The sequence below is a fragment of the Zonotrichia leucophrys genome, chromosome 10, assembly GCF_028769735.1.
Source record: "Zonotrichia leucophrys gambelii isolate GWCS_2022_RI chromosome 10, RI_Zleu_2.0, whole genome shotgun sequence".
In the NCBI taxonomy this organism is placed as follows: domain Eukaryota; kingdom Metazoa; phylum Chordata; class Aves; order Passeriformes; family Passerellidae; genus Zonotrichia; species Zonotrichia leucophrys.
In genome coordinates, this window is record NC_088180.1 from 3,835,282 (window position 1) to 3,847,862 (window position 12,581).

The window sequence follows — 12,581 nt, forward strand, 5'->3', positions numbered from 1 at the left end:
GTCCTCTGTGAGTTCCCTTTAAGGCTATGGAAGTTTATAAGCCCCTGTGGGAGAGCTCCACCTGTGCACCAATGCAGTGTGGCAGAGAGGGGAGAAACCAGCTCTCCTCAGTGTGCAGGAACACCTGGCATTTCTGCTGCCAGCCTGAGGCAGAAGGCAGTGCCTCCTGCCAGTGTCACCTCATCCAGGTGACAGTCTGGTGGGGGGAAGGCCAGCAGCTGTGCAGCACCACCATGCCTGGAGCTGCTTTGGGGTGGCATCAGTGTAGGCAGAATGGGCACTGGTGCCAAGCCCTGGGAGGTGCACACAGCCATGACGGCCCGTCTTGCAGCAGGATGAATTCATGCTGGGAGTGGTGCAGAGAAGGGCTATTAACATGGGGTGGAATGGAGAGCCTGTCTTGTAAGATGAAGCTGAAAGCACTTGGCTTGTTTAGCCCAGCAAAGAAAGGCAAAACAGGAATATGATTACCCTCCATAAATATATCAAGCCAGTAAACACCAGGTACAGAAAGGAACCATTTAAGCTAAAAGACTGTTGTGGCACAAGAACAAAAAGGCTTAAACTGGCTAATGTAGGCTGGAAATTATGAGACAGTTTTTAACCATGGGAAGCAGAGGAGGAAAAATACCTCATTGCTTTTCCAAATGGAGCTGGACCACCATGTGAAGAGAGCAGAAAGCCAGCTGCCTGCAACTGCAGGGATCTATGGGGGGCAGCCAGCAGGGTCCTGGCATGCCAGGCTCTCTCCAGGGTGGCTGGGTGCATGGTGCACAGCCAGCAACTTCAGAGGTCCCAGTGTCCCAAGGCAGGGAACACTGGTCCTGCAGGCAGGGCCTGCTGACACCAGTCTGTCTCTGTTCAGGGGCTGGCAGGCACCTGGCACTTGGAACAGCCCCCCAAAGTGCTTGGGGTGGAAGGGGTAATGAACCAGAGGCAGCAAACCTTCTATCAGTTTGGAAGATGGCACAGGAGCAAAACCTTCACTGATTAGAGCAGGGCAGCTCAGAGCACCTGGATTAGGGCTGGGAATCTGCTGCCATCACTGCTTGGTCTGGATTTTCACTGGGAATGGCACACAGCTGAGCCGCCAACTCCAGATTTTACCTCCTGCATGAAATTATTCTCAATTCCCTGTATATTCTAGGGCCTGCCTAAAGGATGGGTGAAGAATCTGTTGATGAGGACTCTAATCAGTTTTGAGAGCAGGTAATTTCTCAGCTAGAGATCATCTCCAAACAGGAAATCAGATTCAGGAGATATCTGCTTTATGCAGCACATCATGGTGGACTCAAGCAAAGCTTGTGGTAATAAGCAGAGCTGGAATAAGAAGATCATTATTAACATTATGCATTAATTATTTTACAATCCTCCTACCAGGTGTGCTTTCCTATCTCACTCATCTCTTGTATTAATGGAACAGGAATAATTCTAGACCCAATCCTGGCATCTGGGCAGGTTTTTTGGTGATGTTTCTCCTTTGTGAAACTGAAGGAAAGATGCTCCCTGCCTTCATTGTGCGTTTAGAGTTTGGCAGCGTGCCTGGGATCGTAGTAAGACACAAAAGCATCTGAAGGAAGTGGCCACTGGATGGAGCCTTAAAGGTCATAACAATTGCCGGCTCTGGTACAGATGGTGCTCGCTGATGAAAAACACCAAGCGGGAAAGCAGCGAGCATCAGGGCTGTGGGATGCTGCAGAGCCCAAATCCACCGCCCTGATCCCAGCTCTAGACACCTGAGCCGGCTGCCAGCACGGCTGCCTGCTCCTGCCCCCGGCTCCTGCCCTCACTGTGGCAGCTGGAGATTGCTCGGGGCAGGGATGCACTCACAGCCCAAAATGCTCTAAAACACCTTGCTTCATTCCGGCAAGACAAATAGAGATAAGTGACTGTGTGAAGAGAATTCCAGTTTTGATTAAAACCCACAGACCTGCAAGCCTCGGCTCCCGCTTGAATAAGGATGAGGATAATATTGACAGGAGAAAATGAAAACATCCGATGATATCTGAAGCAGAAGTGTGGCAGGGTGGCAGCTTTGGGAAAGGGGTTCACAGCTTTCTCCTGGACAGGGTCTGCTGTGCCGAGCCCTTGGTGGCTCCACTCCCTGCAGCCCTGGGAAGGAGTAAGGCAAACTCAGCCCGTGGGATAAGAATTTTCTGGATGAGTGGACGAACGCGCTCCCTAAAACGGGCTCTACAGGGGGGACGAGGGCCATCACTGGGTCCGTCTGTCGGGACTCAGCCTCATGGCACACGAGCCGCCCGGGGAGCGATGGAGAGCTACGGGGGTGCGGTGCATCTTGGAGGGGATGTCAGACAGCGCTCCCTCAATGCAGGCGCTCTCCCTTTAAAGCAGTCGCGGGGCCGAGAGCGGGGAGGAGGCGGGGGCGGGCGGGGGGCGCGGCGCCTCGCTTCGGCGGCGGCTGCTGCGGGAGGTGGCGGCGCCGCGGCGGCGAGCGGAGCCCGGCAGTAGCCGCCAGCCCCGGGGTATGCGGGTGAGCGGGAGAGGAACGCGGAGGAAGGCGGAGAGCGGCGGGGAGCGGGGCGAGGGAGCCCGGCCGAGCCCTCCCGAGCGGCGGAGGATGCGCCGAGCCCCGGGGAGTCGAGCCCAGCTGCAGCGCGGCGCGTCCCGCCCGGCCGCCGCCCCAGCCCGCGCAGGTAACGGCGGCGGAGGGGATCGGGGGTGCCGGCATGGGGTTTGGTGGGGGGAGAGCATCCATCCATCCTCCCGGAGGCGGGGGGGACACCCATAGTCCCCGGGGACCTGCGGCTCTGCAGCGCATCACTCGGCAAGTGGGACTGGATCCCCTCGCAGCGGGGCTGGGATGAGGGAAGGGTCCCCCCGCGGAGTGAAGAGCTCTCCCGGCGCGAAGGGCTCTGTGGGGCAGGCAGAGACAGGGTGGCCGTGCTCTGGGCCGCCCAATGCCCCGAGGGGCTCCTGGAGGCCCAGCTCGGAGCAATGGCAGATGCTCAGTGCCAACCTCAAAACCACCCCGATCGAAGCTCGGCTTTGAGGTTGGATGCATCCAGCAACCTCAGGCAGCTGGCGCAGGAGATAGGCACAGTGTGGTGTGAGGTGACAGGTTCCCATCTTGCCTCTAGCTCCCAAACCAGCCAACTTCGGGCTGATGCTGTGGGGCACTTAGCTTCCAGTGGTGCTGGTGGGGGCAATGGGAGCCAGTCCTTGCTCGGACTAAAGCTAGAGGAGATGCCAAGGGTGCCTGGAACATCACAGCTGGGTTCACACCCTAGGGACTACTGGCTGCATGACGGATGATACCCCAGGTTTAGCAACAGTAGTGGTTTGATTTGATCCCAGCCAGACACTTTGTTTTCAGCTCTCTGTTCATCAGAGGATCTGCCCGGCTAGGGGAGCTGCCTGTGTGCTTCTGAAATCTTGCTCCCCTGCTAAATTAGGGCAAATTGCCAAGCTGGCCCCCTGCTCCCTTGCCCATGTCTCTATTGAGAAACTGAGTCTCATCTCACGTTCCTCGACTTGTACAGGAGCAACCCACCACAACAGCGACTCGAGGGCCCCAGGGCTCTCCTTTTATCTGCTGCGCTGCCAATGGAGGAGAGAGAGGTTTAATTATCCTCAAGTGTCAGTTCAAGATAGATCTGCTGGGACACAGCTCTTGGCAGGTGCAAAATAACAGGACGTTTTCATGCATGGGAGGCTGAGCTGGGAACAGTTCAGTGGTTTAATTGGAAGGGTTCATATCAGGGTACAGAAAATGGGACGGTGCAGGCTCCAGCAGTGATCCTGCTGCTGCAGCTGTGGGAAGGGAAGATGGATGCTGAAGGCTAAGAACTTTCTCTGGTGCATTGTTGTGTGGGCTTGGAGCAGAGAGGGTGCTCCAGGCTGGTAGCACAGCCTCAAGTCCTGTGACCTGCGAGGTGCTGATGTGTTTTCAGTCTCACTTTGGTTCTCAGCTTTTCAGTGAGCTCCCATGAGAGTCCTTGCAGGGCCACTGGGAGATGTGCCCTGTTTTATGGGGCATCCAAGAGCTGAGAATGAGTGAATTGCTCCTGAACCAGGGCGCTCTGGGGCTGTCTCCTGGGCTGTAGCTGTTGTCGCATAACCTCCTCCAGCTGTGGCATCCCACAATGGCCATATTGCTACCACAAAATGGGACCTCTTTATATCCAGACCCTGTGATCAGCCTGGTGTGGGACACTCCAGCACAAGGAAGAAGGATGCCTTATTTTATTTAATTTTATTTTTTATCAAGATGTGCTGAGCTTTTCTCTGTGCTCATTCCCTGGGGACCACAGGACAGATGTTGTAAAGAAACCATGCTCCCATCTCTTCTGCCTCCTTGGAGGGAACATGGTATCCTGATTTTTCTGGTGAAGTCACGGTGTTGTGCTCTTGTAGTTATGTTCTTTGTTTTAGGGTCCAACATAATGAATTAGCTGTATTTCATTTCAGGGCTGGGTGCAACAAGCCAGTCCTCATTCAGTTCCTAAAGCACAAAACCGAAGCTGGCGTTAGAAGTCTGGGGTTGGTCCTCTCTCATCTATAGCAATCATGTTCTAGCCCCCCTTCCTAATTGCTGGCGTCCTTTTCTGACACTGTGAGAGGACATTCAGTAAACTTGGTGAGTTTTGTAGTTGTGCTGAGATGCTGTTTTCAGGAAGACTCAGTTATTAAATGTCATTTTGGCATCATTCCCTTCACACTTGTGCTTGGTGAACGCTGCCATTTGCTTGTAGCCATGCTCCAGTTCAGCCAGTCACATCCCTCCTTTGCAAATCTGCACTAGTGAAACTTGTTGGCTGTTGCTTGGGTGAAAACCTTGTGGATGCTCCTGGTGCTGTGACCTGTGGGGTGCTGGCCCTGATGCAGGAGTGCTGGGTATCTGCCTAGCTGTGGCTCGAGGGAGGGCAGCTCTGAGAGGAGGCTTTCTGTCCTTTGTCCTAGTTAACTGTGCCTGAGTCTCTGACAAAGGCGTTTAGCAGGTGAGACTCGGGAGCAGAGGCTCCTCCTTGCTTCTCCTTGGAGGTCAAGCATTTGGGAGATGGGCTGGACCAAGTAAGAGCAGGACCCTCACTCATCGAAACTCCAACAATCTTTTGGTGCTGCCTGTGACAGGAACATATCTAGACTTGATATATATCCCCTGCCTTGACTTTGGGCTTTGGATCAAGGCATAAGAGCTTTTGAAGCTTGCATACACAATAAGGGGAAAAAAAAATTAAAACCACAATCCTCAAAATGTTTGCAAATCCAAGAGCTTATCCTCACTCTGGGTAGGAAAAACTAACCAAGGGTAGGATCAGTAAATCACAGAATCAGCCACTTTCATCATCAGACATCAGGGCTGGGACACAGCTGGCGTGGAGCAGCATAACCACACTGAGTCCTTGGGAGTATGATCAGGACCTGGCACCATGGGTTTTTCCTTTAATACGTCTTCAATGAGCAGCTTGGCAATCAGCAGGGTTCCCAGCCATATGTGGATGGGGTTGGGCTTCACCTGGGTGTGATGGAGAAACAAAAGCTGCTTGTGGAACAGAGGACACCCACTGAATGAACCTCTTACTGGGGCTCTGCAAAGGACAGTGGTTCATTCAGGGCCAAATGGGCTGAGCTAATGCAAGCCCCCACCTTTGTCAAAGGGGTCTGATAACTTCAACCAGTAACTGAAGTGCTGAGCAAGGGAACACCCACACTTTTAGCCCAGGGAGGAAATTTAGGCCGTCCCTGCAAAGCTGGGAACATCTTATCTACAGATCAGCATGTCAGAGCCAACTGTAAGAACAGTAAAGGGGCTGGTAGTACATCTCATCCTTTAGCCACTCTCCTACATCCACTTGCCACCAAAGCCCCTCTCCAGTCCCTGCTGTTGGTGAGCAGGGGCCATCCCCTCTGTATTGGTGTGGTGGGGAGGTAGATGGTGCATGGTGAGATGTGATGGGATCAGGCTGTCCTGGCACATCAGTGGTGCATGATACCCTGAGGCAGCCACTCTGAAGCTGATTATGTGGCGTGTGTGTAGCAGCAGTGGGGGCATCTAGCCTTCAGATCTGTCCTTCTGCCACACTGAAAGCAAACTCTGAGCCAGAAGTAGGGCAGGTGGCATCTCTGTCACTGGTGCTTGTGTTGAGCCAGGCTGGTGTGTGCTCCATGGGCAGCAGCGAGCCCAGGTTGCCCTGGGGCAATGTGCCAGTGGAGCAGGACAGCACATCTTTGGTAAAGTCAGCAGGGATTCACAAACCCAGCCCACAGGGAGCACTGCAAGGCTGAAGGTTTTTTACCGGGGTGTTTGGATCTGGGACATCAGCTGGAGCAACAGCACTGCCCAAGCCCCCAGTGGTGTCAGAGTCTGGGGTCAGGCCAGTCCAGCTGGAGTTTCATGGCATTATCTCTTAAATGCCTTTAACTGCAATAGGATGGCCTGACTGATTGGATTGTGCTCTGTAATTAATTAGCTGGGTGTGCTGTATGGGAAGCAGCATCAGTGGGATGAGAGGGGGGAATCTGCTGGTAAGAGCTGTTAAGCTTCAAATGTCTATTTCTTGTTAAACCAGCCTTGTGCAGCATTAGTCTCTGGGCACAGGGGGTTAGGTTCAGGGTCGTGGCCCTTTTCCATAAGGGGAAGTGTTGTTTTGCTGCCTGTATCCTGAGAGCCCCAACCAACCTGCCTGGCCTTGGGGACCACTAGGAGGGAGGAGCTTGTTTGGGCTGGGATGTTTTGGGGTGGTGAGGGGATGCCCCCTCCTGCCAGCGTGACAGACCCTGCAGGATGGCTCCAGGGGTTAGGGTCTGCTGGGCATGGCTGGCAGAATTCCCGTTGCTCTTCCTTCCCACACCAGAGCCCATGGGCTTCTCCCCACTCCCTTCCTGCTCCCAAACTTGCCATGCCTCTGCTCAGCTTCTTTGTCTGCTTTTACCATCCATTTGTGCCTTTAAACAGACAGCATCCCCCTTAGGGTGGTTCTCTTCCTTTGTGTTTACTGTGGGGATTAATCTGGACCTGCAGCGTAAGGGAAACCTGCAAGGAACGGCTCCTTGTTTATTGTTTGATTTGGGAAATGCTGCTGGCCTGAGCTCATGTTTCAGGTCTGTGCTGTTTTTAAGGGGTACATTTTGGGAGTGCTGTGGGAAGAGTGGGTGTCCCTGTCTGCCCTGAGCTGGGGTCTCTCCTGGGCGTGGCATCCTTCAGGGTTACTCCCTCCCTCGCTGGGTCCTGTATGGGTGGAGGAGAGAGGGCTCTTCTCAGGCTGCCTCCCCTGTTTTCTGCTCAGGTGCCCCCACCAATCCATCCAACACCCATGTGTCTGTCTGCAGCCCTCAGGTTCCTCCAGCACCCATTTGGAATGTGGTGAGCTGGGATGTTTGCTGTCAACAGGCACCTCTGTGCTCTTGTAAAATTTCAGTCTGGCTGATGATGGGGAAACTGAACTTTGCCCTGTAGTGCCTGCTCAAAATGGTCCCTTCACCTCTTTTTGGGGGTCTGGGATGGGCTCTCCCCCTCCTCGATGCTGCAGGGAGGTGTGGAGAAGGGCAGTGTGAGACTCCAGAGGGTTGTTGTTGCCGTCAAGCTGGAGAAGAGTTGTAATGCCCTCTCCTCCAATGGCTGATAAATCTTGGAGGAAAAAACCAAAGAAAAAACAACAAAAAAAATCATGTGCCTGCTCAGCTTAACCCTCAAAGGAAAACCACGTCATTTAAAAAAGAAAAGCTGTTAAAAATAGAAATTTTTAGCAGAGAATGACACTCAGAGGAGTCAATGAGATCCGTTTCAAGAGCTGGGAAACAAAATGCTCCAGGGGCTGTGAAAGGAAGTCTTTCCTTTTCCAACTCCCTGAGTGTCAGGTGTGGCTCCTCAAGCTTGTTGTTTTCCATCTGGCTGTGCCAGATCCAGCAAGGCTGTGGTGGTCACTGGCTGCTCCCAGCTGCTTGCTGGAAGTGGGGAATTCACCATCTTGGAAGGGGACAAAGCTGTGACTCTGACTTGTGCCTTGGGTTTCCCACTCACCAGCAGGGCCAAAGGGGAGGTGGAGAGCCCCACGGAGCATCCCTTCCTTATTTATTTAATTTTTAATTGGCTGAGGAGCCCTCTCATTTGCTTTGGTTCTGACTAATGAGATGCGCCTCGCTTTGACAGCGTGTCACAAGCAATAAATTTCTCAGCAGCTTCTGGGCTGTGTGGATGCCCTCATGCTCTTGCCTGGCTCACCCTCCTCCACATCACCCTGTGCTGCTGCCCCAGCCCAGCCCTTGAGCAAAGGAGAGGAGGGTCGGGATGAAGAGTGTGAAATTGGTGATCTCTTTGGGCTAGCCTCAATTGGTGATCTCAAAGCTGGGGATTTGGGGGCTTCCTATATTGTTTGTCTGGGCTGGAAATTGGAAAGTAGAAATCTGTCAAAGACCCAGACAAGCTGTTGTTTAGCAGCCATGATCTCTGTTGCGTTTTCCGAAAGATCTCAGCTGTGCCTCAGGGTGTGAATGTTGTGCCAGGCTCCAGCTAATCTCACCAAGGGCTTGGGGTGCCTGGCAGTGAACCAACATGCCAGTGAAGATCCTATGGAAGACTTTCATTCCCATTAAAAATGCTTTTTTTTTTTTTTGGAAGATTTTGCAGGAGCACGTCTCCTTTGGCGAGGAAAGAAGGGGATGGTCTCCAACAGGAAAATCTGGATGGACCCATGATTTTCAAAGCGTTTCCCAGGAGGATTTACCAAAAGGGGCCTGGTTGCTGCAGGGGTGTGCAGAGATGGAATTCTCCTTCCTTGCCATCCTGCTGAGGTCAGGATGTGGGGGGCTGTAGATGTTATGTGATGCTGATACAGGTGAAGAGAAGGGTCATGGACAAGCTGAGGGCTGCCACCCTGGGGGCAGAGATGCTCAGCCACATCTGACCAGAGCAGAAGGGGCTGGATGCTGCTTTGTTTGAGGGCGTGGATGCCTTGGTGCTGTTTGTCACCTCTTGCTGGGTGACACTAACCTTCACTCTCCTGGAGTCGTTAAAGGACTGCTTGAGGTTTCAAATCATTGATGGGAAGCACTAACTATTAGCACTTCTTCTCTTTGTATTCGTGATGGATTCTCTTTAGGCGTTGCTCTTAGTGGCTCTCCACTGTTAGCTTTTGTTTTCTCCTCAATAGCTTGTCTAATAAACGCCATTATCTTGGGCACAAATCTACTTCATGTCTCAATTCCACTTGGCGAGAGTTGGTAATAACAGCTGAACAACATCCTTTGAAAAGGGACTCTGTCACCAGCAGCCCTGGATGCCACTTCTCCGCTTCCCACACTTGTCCCCAGAGCAGATAAAGACAAGGGGAAGGCGCGTGGCCAGAAAGCAAAAGGGACAGCCTCCTGATAAATTGGATGTCTGAGCAGTGCCGGCAGCAGTCAGTGCAGCAGCTCTGGGGTTCAGGGCAGCTCGGGCCCTGCCACCTTGGTCATTAGAGGAGATGTGCTTATGGCCTGGGATCCTTCCTAATTCCAGCAGATTAGAGGAGAAGGATGGTAGTGAAAGGTGATGGCTTGCAGGGAAGATCAGCAGTATTTTGTACAGCTTGAAGGAGCTTCTTATCTGTGGCCAAATCAAGCTGTTGCCTCTGGTTCTGAAAAGGCTTTAACCGGTAGCTGCTGGGTGCTTGCTGGGTTTTGGATCAGCCTGCAGGTCCGTGAGGGGAAGTATTAAGGCAGCTCCATGTTTTGGCTGAGGGCAGCACATTCCCAGCCCATGGAGACCTGACCCTGATGTCACTGCAGTGACTTTTGTGACTGTCCCTACTGCATGGGTAGATGAAGCGGAGGGTGAGCAGTGCTTCAATTAAAACAAATTTTATTTATTTCTACTGGACCAGGCTGCACTCAGCTGCTGTGTTTTCAGAGGAAATCCTTCCCGAGGAAGATTTCTCATTCTCATGAGGAAGGGGACCACAGATAGGAGCAAGCTGCCCCACCTCCTCTCAGTTGTCCCATTGCTGGGATGTGTGGCTGCTTCCAGTATTTGTCCCCTCCCTGAGTTATAAATACTTTATCTTCTCAGTGCCTACTGCATCAAATATTTTTTTTTAAATGGCATTTTCTTTTTCTATTTTTTCCTGACTTGGTTCTTGTATTTCAAAACACGCCCGCCACGCGCGGAGCGCTCAGACATGCTCTCGGCTTCCCCCCAAATGTAATTGCTTTAAAACTGCAGATAGTTGGCGAAAGCAATTTTCTCTCCATTACAGAAGACTCCAGCTCCTCACATCCTTCATGCAAGTCACTCTCCCCCAGCCCTGCCTTCTCTCTGCCACTGTGCAATGCTCAGCACTGGGGCTGGTGGTACCTCTGCTTTCCCAAATGAAGCTCTTGCTTTTCTGGGCTCAAGTGGTGCATGGTGGGGATCTCTCTGCGGGGAAAAAGTGGCTTCTACCACAGCTTCTGCTGAGCAAGGGCAATGCTCTCTGGCAGCAAAGCCTTTCCTTGGCTGTGCTGATCTCCCTGGTGGGATGGGTACCTGTGCCAGGCACGTGTTCACCGCAGTTTTGCAGCTCCACCACGTGCACATTTAACATGCTCTTTCTGTCTGCAGGACGTGTTGGGCTTTCAAAGACATTAATGATGGAAAATAAATTGGAATCCGAGAGAAATAATCTTTAGGCATTCTCTGTAGGCCTTGTCTTGCCTTGCCTTCCTCAGCCATGTTGAAGGCTGTGGCTGGAGGAGAATATAAATGAGGAGGAGCCCCAGGTCTCTCTGATCTGCTGTGATGCCTTGTGCTCAGTGGATCTTGCTGCAGGGAGCCTGTCCACTCACTGGTGCTGATAAACCCAAGGAGGACTGGAGATGGTGGAAGTCATGAGAAGTTGCTGGACCTTCCTGGAGGATTTGGGGTCCAGAGTTAAAGGAGGTTGAGGCACACCAGGTTTTCCAAGGGTCTGTGCCCTGCTTGGGGGGTTTTAGTGTCACTCTGGCGTGGGGCAGCAGTTGCCTTTGGTTCTGCACCAACCTGTCCTGGGGAACCAGGCCCTTGTGTCAGCTGCCCACACTGCAGATGGAGTTAGGTCACAGGTAACCAAACCTGAACATGCTCCATACACACTATGGCTGCAGTGTTCCCTGCCCTGTGCTCAGACCCCCTAAGATGCTGTTCTCCTGCTTGGAGGAGAAGATGTGATCCCCCAGGACCACCACCCACAGCAGGCAGGGATCATGCTGGTGGTTGTCATGTCACTACAGAGGCCAGCAGCATCTCCAGATGCACCCAGAAATATCTGGGCACCCTCACAGCAGGAGAGGATGCAGTGGCTTTGTCAGCATCAAAGCTTTTGGTCCCTGGAGGAGAGCCAATGTGCCATAAAACCTGCTCATTCCTCCTGCCCTGCTCCTGCAGAGTGAGTGCAGAGCTGGCATGGACTGGGAGCCCACAGGGAGCCATAGCTCACACTGGCCTCTGGTGAGAGGCTGTTAAAGCACCACTGCCTATCTTAGCTGGCCCGTGGGCTGCTCTTGGACATGAACCAGCCTTGTAATGAAAGCTTTCTCTAGGTCTGTTTGCTTTCTGAGCATCAGTTTAATGTCTGAAAAATCCTGTTGCAGCAGAGCCTGGAGCACTTCAAAGACACTGCAGGAGAGGAGGGGGCTCTGTAGGGACCCTGCCTATGCCAGGTGTGCTGAGAAACCTGGCCAGCCACCACAGCCAGCTTCCTACTTCCAAGGGATTTGGCTTGGTGTGTTGAGGGAGACACTGAGCTTTGCTCCCACAGCACAGATCCATTGCTGTGAGAGACTTGTACATACCATGTCCTCCCAGCCTTGGATATTTGGAGATGCCTATATGAAGACCTGAGGGTTTGTGTGGGGAGGATTCATGGTCTGAAACCTGCTTTAGTTGTCACATTAGCATATTGGGTGCTGCTTGTGCATCCCTCTCTTAGGGGATGATGATGCTGGTGGCTTCCAGTTCTCACTAGGATGGAGTCAAGACTGTCTGGCTGCTCCAAGGTGCTCCACAGCTCCCCAGAGTGGCACTTCTTGCAGTGGTATCCTCCCAGTCATGTATTTCTGTGTTGTCTGAATGGTGTCAAGCTCTGAATGAGCTCGGGCAATTTGTTTTATAAAGCAACGCGCTAAATATGTCAACACTCAGCGCATGTTTTTAATATAATATTTCAGATTGTTTTGAAAGAAGCCAAGATCCTGCTTTCCCTCTTCATTAGGAACATTTTATGTGAAAGAGATGAACAATAGAGAGAGTTTGCCAGAGAGAAAGCTTTCCCAAGTATTTGTTGCTGCTGAGAAATCAGCTGCTTTTTACAAAAAAACCCCTCAATGCATAACTATCAGGGCAATTAAGCAGCTTGTAAGCTGCCAAGGAAGGTTGTAGAATTGGCTTTGCTGGAGATGTTGGAGGCCAGGCTTGACCGTAGCCATTGGGTGTGCTTTAGGCACAGTAAATCCCAGTTTCCAAAGGGGGAATGGATAAATAACCCACTAGTAGCCCCTGGGCTCCTGGGAGTTCCACACAGACAGTCTGAGCTGCTCTGGCATGAGCAATTCCAGGCTGATGGAGTGAGTGGGTTTGGGAATCTCATGCTGTTCAAGCCAGAATTGATGACTTTGGCTTTTAATTC

The 12,581-nt window shown here is 52.3% G+C and overlaps 1 protein-coding gene across 5 annotated transcripts in view; it reads left to right on the plus strand.

Annotated features, from left to right (window-relative positions):
- The first annotated feature begins 2,411 nt into the window (after positions 1-2,411).
- LINGO1 (leucine rich repeat and Ig domain containing 1) overlaps positions 2,412-12,581 on the plus strand; it is a 155,340-nt gene continuing 145,170 nt past the window's right edge. For 3 of the 5 annotated variants that reach the window (XM_064721941.1, XM_064721943.1, XM_064721942.1), the window contains exon 1: positions 2,424-2,657. The gene's annotated coding sequence lies outside the window, so the exon portion shown is untranslated. Of the gene's footprint in view, positions 2,658-12,581 lie in introns of all 5 variants that reach the window. The other 2 variants (XR_010441538.1, XR_010441537.1) reach the window with 1 other exon arrangement.